At 41.4% G+C, this 12,084-nt stretch overlaps 1 long non-coding RNA gene across 1 annotated transcript; it reads right to left on the bottom strand.

Moving 5' to 3' along the window:
* Positions 1-4,389: 4,389 nt before the first annotated feature.
* LOC146690161 (uncharacterized) lies at positions 4,390-6,016 on the bottom strand. The gene is made up of 4 exons (XR_014915602.1): positions 5,761-6,016; positions 4,941-5,066; positions 4,695-4,857; positions 4,390-4,576 (listed from the first exon to the last, which is right to left on the bottom strand). It is a non-coding gene; the product is annotated as an uncharacterized LOC146690161 (long non-coding RNA).
* Positions 6,017-12,084: the final 6,068 nt, after the last annotated feature.

Here is a 12,084-nt window from a genome sequence, read left to right as displayed (position 1 = left end):
TTTTAATGACTACACATACACTGCTAATCCCCCCCCCCCCCCCCCCCCCCAAAAAAAAGGACATCCCAGATGTGAATGAAGGAATTATTCTTATTAAATACTTTGTTCTTTAGGTAGTTGAATGGCATGAAAGTGTGTAGTTGAATGTGTGTGGCCTCCAGATGCCTGTATGACTTCCCTACAATGCCTGGGCATGCACGGGATGAGGTGGCGGATGGTCTCCTGAAGGATCTCCTCCAAGACCTGGACTAAAGCATCTGCCAACCCCTGGACAGTTTGTGGTGGATGGAGTGAGACATGATTTAGGTCTGGGGAACAGGCGGGCCAGTCCATAGCATCAATGCCTTTGTCATGGAGGAACTGCTGACATACTCCAGCCACATGAGGTCCAGTGTCGTCTCGCATTAGGTGGACCCCAGGGTCAAACGCACCAGCATGTGGTCTCACAAAGGGTCCGAGGACCTCATCTTGTTACCCAATGACAGTCAGGCTCTCTGGCAGGTACAGAAATGCCACCCCTCACCATTACTGACCCACTGCCAATATGATCATGCTGGAGGATGTTGCAGGCAGCAGAACGTTCCCCACGGCATCTCCAGACTGTCACGGGCTCAGTTTGAACCTCCTTTCAGCTGTGAGGAGCATAGGGTGCCCGTGCCGAAGTTGCCAAACTTTGTGTTTTCTGGCAAATGCCAAGCATCCTGCATGGTGTTGGGCTGCAAGCTCAATCCCCACCTGTGGACGCTGGACCCTCAAGCCACCCTCATGAAGTCAGTTTCTGACCATTTGAGCAGACAGATGCACATTTGTGGCCTGTTTGAGGTCATTTTGCAGGGCTCCTCTTGTTCCTCCTTGCACAAAGGTGGAGGTAGCGGTCCTGCTGCTGGGTTGTTACCCTCCTATGGCCTACTCCACATCCAGGTAGCACCTCCATGCTCTGGACACTACACTAACAGACACAGCAAACCTTCTTGCCACAGCTCACATTGATGTGCTACGCTAGATGAGCTGCACTACCTGAGCCACTTGTGTGGGTTGTAGACCGTCTCATGCTACCACTAAAATGAAATCACCGCCAGCATTCAAAAGTGACCATAACATCAGCCAGAAAGCATAGGTGCTGAGAAGTGGTCTGTGGTCACCACCTGCAGAACCAGTCCTTTATTATGGTGAATTGACTATAATTTCCACTTGTTGTCTACTCTATTTGCAAAACAGCATGTGAAACTGGTTGTCAGTGTTACTTCCTAAGTGAACAGTTTGATTTCACAGAAGTGTGTTCTGACTTGGAGTAACATCGCATTGTTTAAGTGTTCCCTTTATTATTTTGAGCAGTTTATGTTATGGAATGGGGAATTGAGGACAATCCCAAGTATACCATTTTTACAAGGTCCTGCACCAATGAGGTAATACTACATTTCTTTAATTAGACGTGACCACCCATTAATTAAAAAGGGAGCAGTGTTCATTTCAGCTAGTCTTAACTTGTTGAACTCTATTAATGCTTTTTACTATACACTGTACCTATTCACTAAATGTCTCACCTTTGCACTTATAGCCAAGCCACTTGAGGGAGGAAACCGGTCCCACACACTGAATGCACTTGTCCAAAGATGATATTGTTGTGCACACCAGACGATGATTGTGAAACTGTTAGCAAAATATTGCAACATTTATTTGTTTTGGACAGTTGGAAAGGTGAGGTGTTTTCAATTCAGTTGCAGATATCAACTAATAAACTTCGTCCATGTAAATCACATCACACCCAGGTGACTGCCAAACACACACAGCATCCATAAAGAATGATGTGTGTGTGTGTTTGGGGGGGGGGGGGGGGGTGTATTTTTTCTTCTGAAAAAAATACTGGCTACAATAATTAACAACTGATTCCTTTGCAATCATCCATCCTCTTCCACTTATCCTTATCAGGATTGTGGGGTAGCAAGCAGGTTTGGGGCCTATACCAGCTACCATAGGGCAGTACAACCTGGACAGATCACCAGTCTAACATGGAAGGACAAGCATTTGCATTCACACCAAAGGGCAGTTTTGAATCACCAGTTAACCTAACCCCATAAGCTACATCTTTGGACTGTGGGAAGAAGCCAGAGTACACAGCCAGAGAGAACCCATGCACTACAGCAGTAAAAAGTGCCTAAAACAAGTTAAGAAGTTGTATAGTACTATCTATCTTAATGTTCAAGCCTGAGTTTCAAACCATTTCAACATAGAAACAAAGCACATGTAGTCAGTTCTGCATGCTGTAGGTCAGTCAAACTGTCAAAAAATACAAGAAGACCCCTCCTAAAACCAGAGTGATGTCACCATGAAGCAAACTTTGACGGAGTCTCCCAATAACAGTGTGGTCCTCCTAAGTCACATTTGGGTGGTTAACACACACACACACACACTCAGATGTTATCCAGACTTGCACTTTGAAACAATGAAAAGGACCTACAAGCCACGGTCCATGTAAATCACATCACACCCAGGTGACTGCCAAACACACACACAAAGTGCCTAAAACAAGTTAAGAAGTTGTATAGTACTATCTATCTTAATGTTCAAGCCTGAGTTTCAAACCATTTCAACATAGAAACAAAGCACATGTAGTCAGTTCTGCATGCTGTAGGTCAGTCAAACTGTCAAAAAATACAAGAAGACCCCTCCTAAAACCAGAGTGATGTCACCATGAAGCAAACTTTGACGGAGTCTCCCAATAACAGTGTGGTCCTCCTAAGTCACATTTGGGTGGTTAACACACACACACACACACTCAGATGTTATCCAGACTTGCACTTTGAAACAATGAAAAGGACCTACAAGCCACGGTCCATGTAAATCACATCACACCCAGGTGACTGCCAAACACACACACACAGCATCCATAAAGAATGATGATAGATTAAATTATTAGTTCATTAAGTGGTACACTGGATTATATTTACCCTTTCAGGCTCTGGATGTTTCAGGTCCAGATCATTGTTTGGAAAGCTGTTTGGTTGCGGCTTTAGGCAGCTCACAGTCTTCTGAATCTGGCTGGTCTCAATCTTCGTGTGTAACAGATAGAAAATGAATATACAGTGCATTTTTGAAGAGGCTTTTGAAACATTAAATAAACTGTATGAGAAAGATAAGTTTCAAGCTAATGTCTTTAAAATATTCACTGTCATGTATAGAGAATTTAAGTCCCTATGATTAAGAGACAAATAGTCAGTGTGATTTCTTTATTTTTTAAGCCATTGCTAAAGGAGTAAAACAATCACCTGTAGCAGCAACGAACTGTCACTAGGGCCCATTTATCTTCGAGGGCCAAAATTTAAAATGAATCTAACTAAAGAGGCTACACAGCAAAATCTCCAGTGTTAAATTAACACTAGAGAGTGTCTATATGGGTCCACACAACACTGTTGAGTGTTGAATTAACACTTTTGACAGTGTTATATGTTTAAAAGTAACCTAGTCAGTTTTGAAGATTAACAGTGGCTAACACTGAGCAGTGCTGATTTTCTAACACTGGAATATTTCTAACATTTTGAGTTATTTTCCAGTGTTAGAAAATCAGCACTGCTCAGTGTTAGCCATTGTTAATCTTCAAAACTGACTAGGTTACTTTTAAACATATAACACTGTCAAAAGTGTTAATTTAACACTCAACAGTGTTGTATTTAACACTGTCTATAAGGGTCCACACAGTGGACCCTTATAGACACTCTCCAGTGTTAATTTAACACTGGAGATTTTGCTGTGTAGAATCACATTAAACATCAATCACTGTTAAAATTTAGAAACCGAAAGCCATTTTTTATTTCTGCAAACCTGCTGATATTTTTTTAGTGCTTTTAGAGGGCTTTGATGTGGCAGCCATCACAATTGCCTGTTTTCCATTAGTACCTACCCCTGTTTTTCCAGTAGGTTATAGTACCATGTAGTTTTTCAGTAACTACTGCACCAAGGTTCCAAGTGATCCAAAGTGATCAGAAAATTTGACATAGACTGAATGCCACCAGGTGGCTGGTCAATGGTGTCACTCGATAAGTTATGAGTGCGCCTCCTTCGTGAAAATCCAAGCCATCATTTTTGAAACTCTGAAATGTTTGAAATAGCGACCAAAATTAACAGCGTGATCCCTGAATTGAACACTAAAGTATAGACTGAGCAGCAGGCATTTTGTCACCTTGACGTCCATGCTTGCTGTGGCATTTATATCACTGGATGCTCGGCTGCATTGCTATAGTGACCCCAGGCACAGTAGGTGATACTCAATTTCAGTGAAAAACTAGATGCCCTAAGTCACGTTAAGCCAATTTGAGTAGGTACAAATGTAAAAATGGCTTACGGTATGCAATTTATCAGTTCCAAAAAGTACAATTGTAGAAATACCTTGCATCTCCAGAGCCAATCCGAGTCACCATAATTATAGTCTATTTCTTCGCCTGGACTTATGTCTCTGCTTGCAAATAAGCATAGATGGGGCTTTCCATTGATATTTAATATTTTCATCTTAGCACTTGGACTGATGTGGTTGTCGTTGACAAGTCTGCCTAATGACCCATCTTCTTGAGATGCATCCACACTGTGGGGTTAGGCAAAAAAGTATTAGCTTAACTAGTTAGTTAGGAAGCTTTTTTTTTCATAAATCAAAAGCAATGTGTCATTTAATCTTAATCAAACTACACTGATATAATACGCACCACCAGAGTTTTCCATCAAACTTGAATTCAAACATGAACACCTTCAGGCTGTCATGATAAACTCTGTGTCTCCGCTCACATTCTTCTTTTGTTATGAGTTTACCTCTGTATTCCAAAAGGAAGTCTCCTTTTTGGAATGGAACAGTCGTGAAAATGCCCCGACCTGAATTGCAGAGGCATACCAAGTGAGTGACAAAAGACAAAGTGACAAACTCCAAATCTAATCCAAACTAAAGACCAACTTACCTTTGAAGGCATTTATGTAGTGGATATCAAGTCCCAGTTTGTCCCTTCCAGCAGAAACATGACAGACTGCATCCTCCCGTGGAGGAATGCGTCTCCTTCGCATGTTCTCCTGTACGTTTTGATTGGCTGTATTACCAAAGCATATAAAGTATTACGATTAACGTCATCATTGTCATCATCATCAGTAGTAGCAAAACTAGCAGTAGTGTAGTTTACAGCATAAACACAGCTGACTTATTCATAGTCCTAATTTATGCCTTCTTTTAAAATGTTAAAGGCCTAGTACTCAAAATGGCGACATGTGACATTTCTGTAATGGCGACTGCAGAGAGTGATACAAGTACTGAGAAAGCTTAGGCATCAAAACTGTAAGAAGTTTTTTCTTCAGGCATATAAATAAATACACGACTAAATACACTTATACCCTTGCTTTTATTTTAGGGCTGTCAGCAGAATGGACAGACATTGGACAAACTGCCCGAAATTAGCTAACAGCGACATCAGGGATTTTGACTCAGACTGCGCTGGTTTAATTGTTAATCGCGTTAGTCGCGATGTCGGCATTAACACGTTTAAGCCACAATAATGCTTTAACACCGAGTAAATCCTAACACGGGTTAGCCCGCTTTATCGCGTTGACGCGGTTAGTCGTCAGCCCTATTTTATTTACTCAATGACAAACGCTGGGGCCGTTTTACTTCTTCAAAGACTCACTAACAGTCCATAAAGCATAAATTAAACCAGTTTAATATAGGCCTGTGCACCTATAATTTCATATAGTATTAAAGTCATGGTGCATTTTACATTAAAAAAGGCTTACCTTTGTGTTTTTAATCCGTCTTCGTATTGCCGTCGACATACACTTGTTAAAGGGCACATTTACAAGTCATGTTTTAGGGGGACACATGAATACACAGCAAAAAGTCGAAATGTCCCCGGAGCCCAGGTACAGCGCAGGTCAAATGTCAATCCATACCACATAGACGCACTCACACACACACACACACACACACACACACACACACACACACACACACACACACACACACACACACACGCACACATACGTTCAATGGAGTATAAAATAAAGACCAGGGCAGTTCCTCACCTGAGTCTCTCAGTAGGGAGCTGCCCTTGCTAGCAAGAACTCTGTGTGTTTCTCTTCTCTGAGTCTTTACTGAAGAAGTGTTTTAGAATATTTTCCCTAACAGATTGACACAGACCTTGGAAAATGCTCTACAGAAACTCTGGAGCACAGTTTTCACAGTCCAAAAAGGTTTTTGCTTACTGAATTCCCATCCACTCTGCTACTTCAAGGAGAGAAATTCACACTGAAAGCAGTCATTACATTTCAGGAGGGCCCAACACCAGAAACACTCGGGCATTATATGACATTCTGTAACAGGACCCCGTACATCTGGGAGATGTATGATGACCTAAGAAAGGATGTAACCATAGCATCTGAAAACACCAGCGTATGTCCGCACGCTGTGCTCTACACAAAGAAATGATGGCAAGATCTCATGAAAGAAAGTCCTTTTCTAGTTTGTGAGTTAGATGATGGAAATAGCTGTTATTTTTCAGTTATTGTATTAGACTTGTGAGGCTCAGACAGTTCAATGTATTTACCTTTTCTAACAGGAAACATATATACTACATTGTTCTCGTAGTTTTGTATTTTGTTACCAGCAAATAAAGTTTTTTCTCTAACCGAATGCATTAATTATTTTAAATGCTATATTTAACCTAGTTTTTAAATAAGTTATTGCAGTTTGATTACTAGGTTTAAGAGTGTGATCATAAGAAAAAAATATCCAATGCTGGTTAATATCTCTCAATTTCTTTACGGTAAAGAAAGTGGCTGGTTGAGCTTTAGAAACTTTTGGTAATATCTTTAAAATGAAAGCGGCACAAACGACAATTTTAGCAGCACAAACCAGCACAAACGTAGCACAAACGTTTGACACCAGTTTTGTTTGATTCCATTACTGTGGGGGGGCTGGTTGACCTCTGATGACCTCTAGAAATTTTTATCAATATCTTTAAAATGAACGCTGTCACTTGGTGTTCGCTCGCTCTGTGGTAGAGTATCACTTCCTGTTCCTGCTCAAACACAGTGGTGTTTCTGAGTAGCTTATTTGCTTAGCGATTTAATTAACAACTTTTAAATACATTCTTCTTTCATAGTATAATCTTCACGTGCTTCCTCCGAAGCACACTTTCTGTGTACTCACTACCTAATTTATAGCCAAAGTATTCACTCACTGTCTCTGTACTGTCTCGCTAGCCTAGCTTAGCTCGTAGCCGACTCATTAGCACCATGGCTACTTCACCTGTCCCTCCTGCACTTTCTTGCTCATTGTGTCAGATGTTTAGTTACTCCTCGGCCTCCTTTAGCAGTAATGATATCTGTAACAAATGTAGCATATTTGCAGCGCTGGAGGCCAGGATTACTGAATTGGAGACTCGGCTTCGCACCCTTCATTCACCCGCAGCTAGCCAGGCCCCTGTAGCTGGTGCAGCCGAAAATAGCGTAGGCCCCGCTAGCTGTTCCCCGGCAGGTCCCAAGCAGCTGGGGAATCAGGGCGGCTGGGTCACGGTGAGGAGGAAGCATAGTCCTAAACAGAAGCCCCAGGTACACCACCAACCCGTTCATGTGTCTAACCGTTTTTCCCCACTCGGCGACACACCCGCCGGGGGTCAAACTCTGGTAATTGGCGATTCTGTTCTCAGACATGTGAAGCTAGAGACACCGGCAACCATAGTCAATTGTCTTCCAGGGGCCAGAGCAGGCGACATTGAAGGAAATTTAAAACTGCTGGCTAAGGGTAAACGTAAATTCAGTAAGATCATAATTCACGTCGGCAGTAATGACACCCGGTTACGCCAATCGGAGGTCACTAAAATCAATATTGAATCGGTGTGCAACTTTGCCAAAACAATGTCGGACTCTGTAGTTTTCTCTGGTCCCCTCCCCAATCAGACCAGGAGTGACATGTTTAGCCGCATGTTCTCCTTAAATTGCTGGCTGTCTGAGTGGTGTCCCAGAAACGATGTGGGCTTCATAGATAATTGGCAAACCTTCTGGAGGAAACCTGGTCTTGTTAGGAGAGACGGCATCCATCCCACTTTGGATGGAGCAGCTCTCATTTCTAGAAATATGGACAAATTTATTAAACCCCCCAAAATATGACTATCCAGAGTTGGGACCAGGAAGCAGAGTTGCAGTCTTACACGCTTCTCTGCAGCTTCTCTCCTCCTGCTACCCCCCCAAAAACCCATCTCCATAGAGACTGTGTCAGCTTCCAAAAAGACAAAAAACAAACTAAAAACCAGCAACAAACAACTTAAACATAAACAATCACAAAGAAAGAACAATACAGTATCCACATCTGAACCAAAGAGTAAAACAGTGAAATGTGGATTATTAAATATTAGGTCTCTCTCCTCCAAGTCTCTGTTAGTACATGACTTAATAATTGATCAACAAATTGATTTACTCTGCCTTACAGAAACCTGGTTGCAGCAGGATGATTATGTTAGTTTAAATGAATCAACACCCCCGAGCCATTCTAACTACCAGAAATCTCGAAGCACAGGCCGAGGGGGCGGTGTGGCAGCAATTTTTCACACCAGCCTATTAATTAATGAAAGACCAAGACAGACTTTTAATTCATTTGAAAGCCTGATGCTTAACATTGTCCACCCCAGCTGTGAAACTCAGAAACCAGTCTTACTTGTTATCATCTATCGTCCACCTGGGCCTTACACAGAGTTTCTGTCTGATTTCTCAGACTTTATATCTAATTTAGTTCTGAGCTCAGATAAAATAATTATTGTGGGTGATTTTAACATCCATGTAGATGCTAAAAATGACAGCCTCAACATGGCATTTAATCTGTTATTAGACTCAATTGGTTTCTCTCAAAATGTAAAAGAACCCACCCACCACTTTAATCACACCCTAGATCTTGTTTTAACATATGGCATCGAACCTGAACATTTAACAGTGTTTCCTGAAAACCCTCTCCTGTCTGATCATTTCCTGATAACATTTACTTTTACAATAATTGATTACACAGCGGTGAAGAGTAGACTTTATCAAAGTAGATGTCTTTCTGAAAGCACTGTAACTAAGTTTAAGAATATAATCCACCCACTGTTATCATCTCCAATGCCCTGTACCAACACAGAGCAAAGCAGCTATCTGAACGCTACCCCAACAGAGGTCGATTATCTTGTTAATAATTTCACCTCCTCACTACGTACGACTCTGGATACTGTAGCTCCTGTGAAAACTAAGGCCTCAAATCAGAAGTACCTGACTCCGTGGTATAATTCTGAAACACGTACCCTAAAGCAGATGACTCGTAATCTGGAGAGGAAATGGCGTGTCACAAATCTAGAGGATCATCATTTAGCCTGGAGAAATAGTTTGCTGCTTTATAAGAAAGCCCTCCGCAAAGCCAGAACATCTTACTATTCATCACTGATTGAAGAAAATAAGAACAACCCTAGGTTTCTCTTCAGCACTGTAGCCAGGCTGACAAAAAGTCAGAGCTCTTTTGAGCCAACCATCCCTTTAACGTTAACTAGTAATGACTTCATGAACTTCTTCACAAATAAAATTTTTATCATTAGAGAAAAAATTACCAATAATCATCCCACAGATGTAATATTATCTACAGCTACTCTTAGTACCATTGATATTAAGTTAGACTCTTTTTCTCCAATTGATCTTTCTGAGTTAACTTCAATAATTACTTCCTCCAAACTATCAACGTGTCTTTTAGACCCCATTCCTACAAAACTGCTCAAAGAAGTCCTGCCATTAATTAATTCTTCGATCTTAAATATGATCAACCTATCTCTAATAATCGGCTATGTACCACAGGCCTTCAAGCTGGCTGTAGTTAAACCTTTACTCAAAAAGCCATCTCTAGACCCAGCAGTCTTAGCTAATTATAGGCCAATCTCCAACCTTCCTTTCATATCAAAAATCCTTGAAAGAGTAGTTGTCAAACAGCTAACAGATCATCTGCAGAGGAATGGTTTATTTGAAGAGTTTCAGTCAGGTTTCAGAGCTCAGCACAGCACAGAAACAGCTTTAGTGAAGGTTACAAATGATCTTCTTATGGCCTCTGACAGTGGACTCATCTCTGTGCTTGTCCTGCTAGACCTCAGTGCAGCGTTCGATACTGTTGATCATAATATCCTATTAGAGCGATTAGAACATGCTGTAGGTATTACAAGTACTGCGCTGCAGTGGTTTGTATCATATCTATCTAATAGACTCCAATTCGTGCATGTAAATGGAGAGTCCTCTTCACACACTGAGGTTAATTATGGAGTTCCACAGGGTTCAGTGCTAGGACCAATTCTGTTTACATTATACATGCTTCCCTTAGGCAGTATCATTAGAAGACATAGCATACATTTTCACTGCTATGCTGATGACACCCAGCTCTATCTGTCCATGAAGCCAGATAACACACACCAATTAGTTAAACTGCAGGAATGTCTTAAAGACATAAAGACCTGGATGGCCGCTAACTTTCTGCTTCTTAATTCAGATAAAACTGAGGTTATTGTACTCGGCCCTGAAAATCTTAGAAATATGGTATCTAATCAGATTCTTACTCTGGATGGCATTACCTTGGCCTCCAGTAACGCGGTGAGGAACCTTGGAGTCATTTTTGACCAGGACATGTCCTTCAACGCACATATTAAACAAATATGTAAGACTGCTTTCTTCCATTTGCGCAACATCTCTAAAATTAGAAATATCCTGTCTCAGAGTGACGCTGAAAAACTAGTTCATGCATTTATTACTTCCAGGCTGGACTACTGTAATTCATTATTATCAGGATGTCCAAAAAACTCACTGAAAAGCCTTCAGCTAATCCAAAATGCTGCAGCAAGAGTCCTGACAGGGACTAGAAAGAGAGAGCATATTTCTCCTGTTTTGGCTTCCCTTCATTGGCTTCCTGTTAAATCCAGAATTGAATTCAAAATCCTGCTCCTCACATACAAGGTCTTAAATAATCAGGCCCCATCTTATCTTAATGACCTTGTAGTACCATATCACCCTATTAGAGCGCTCCGCTCTCGCTCTGCAGGCCTACTTGTTGTTCCTAGAGTATTTAAAAGTAGAATGGGAGGGAGAGCCTTCAGTTTTCAGGCCCCTCTTCTGTGGAACCAGCTTCCAGTTTGGATTCGGGAGACAGACACTATCTCTACTTTTAAGATTAGGCTTAAAACTTTCCTTTTTTCTAAAGCATATAGTTAGGGCTGGACCAGGTGACCCTGAATCCTCCCTTTGTTATGCTGCAATAGATGTAGGCTGCCGGGGGATTCCCATGATGCATTGAGTTTTTCCTTTCCAGTCACCTTTCTCACTCACTATGTATTAATAGACCTCTCTGCATTGAATCATATCTGTTATTAACCTCTGTCTCTCTTCCACAGCATGTCTTTATCCTGTCTTCCTTCTCTCACCCCAACCGGTCGCAGCAGATGGCCGCCCCTCCCTGAGCCTGGTTCTGCCGGAGGTTTCTTCCTGTTAAAAGGGAGTTTTTCCTTCCCACTGTCGCCAAAGTGCTTGCTCATAGGGGGTCATATGATTGTTGGGTTTTTCTCTGTATCTATGAAGCGCCTTGAGGCGACTTTTGTTGTGATTTGGCGCTATATAAATAAAATTGAATTGAATTGAATTGAATTGAAATTGAATTGAAAGCGGCACAAATGACAATTTTAGCAGCACAAACCAGCACAAACGTAGCACAAACATTTGACATCAATTTTGTTCGATTCCATTAATGTGGGGGGGCTGGTTGACCTTTTGACCTTTACATTTTCATTAATATCTTTAAAATGAAAGCGGCACAAACGACAATTTTAGCAGCACAAACGTAGCACAAACGTTTGATACCACTTTTGTTGGATTTGGGTAATGTGGGGGGGCTGGTTGACCTCTGATGACCTCTAGAAATTTTGATTAATATCTTTAAAATGATAGTAGCAGAAATGAAAATTTTTGCAGCACAAACCAGCACAAACGTAGCACAAACGTTTGATACCACTTTTGTTGGATTTGAAGAAGGTGGGGGGGCCAACTTCACTCACATGACTTTTCTGTTCATTT

This window comes from Copadichromis virginalis, linkage group LG16 (assembly GCF_057382275.1).
Source record: "Copadichromis virginalis isolate Kocher_CV1m ecotype Utaka linkage group LG16, C_Virginalis_male_GT1.1, whole genome shotgun sequence".
NCBI lineage: Eukaryota > Metazoa > Chordata > Actinopteri > Cichliformes > Cichlidae > Copadichromis > Copadichromis virginalis.
Note: the sequence above shows the minus strand (reverse complement) of the source record. Positions and strands in the feature narration are given on the sequence as shown.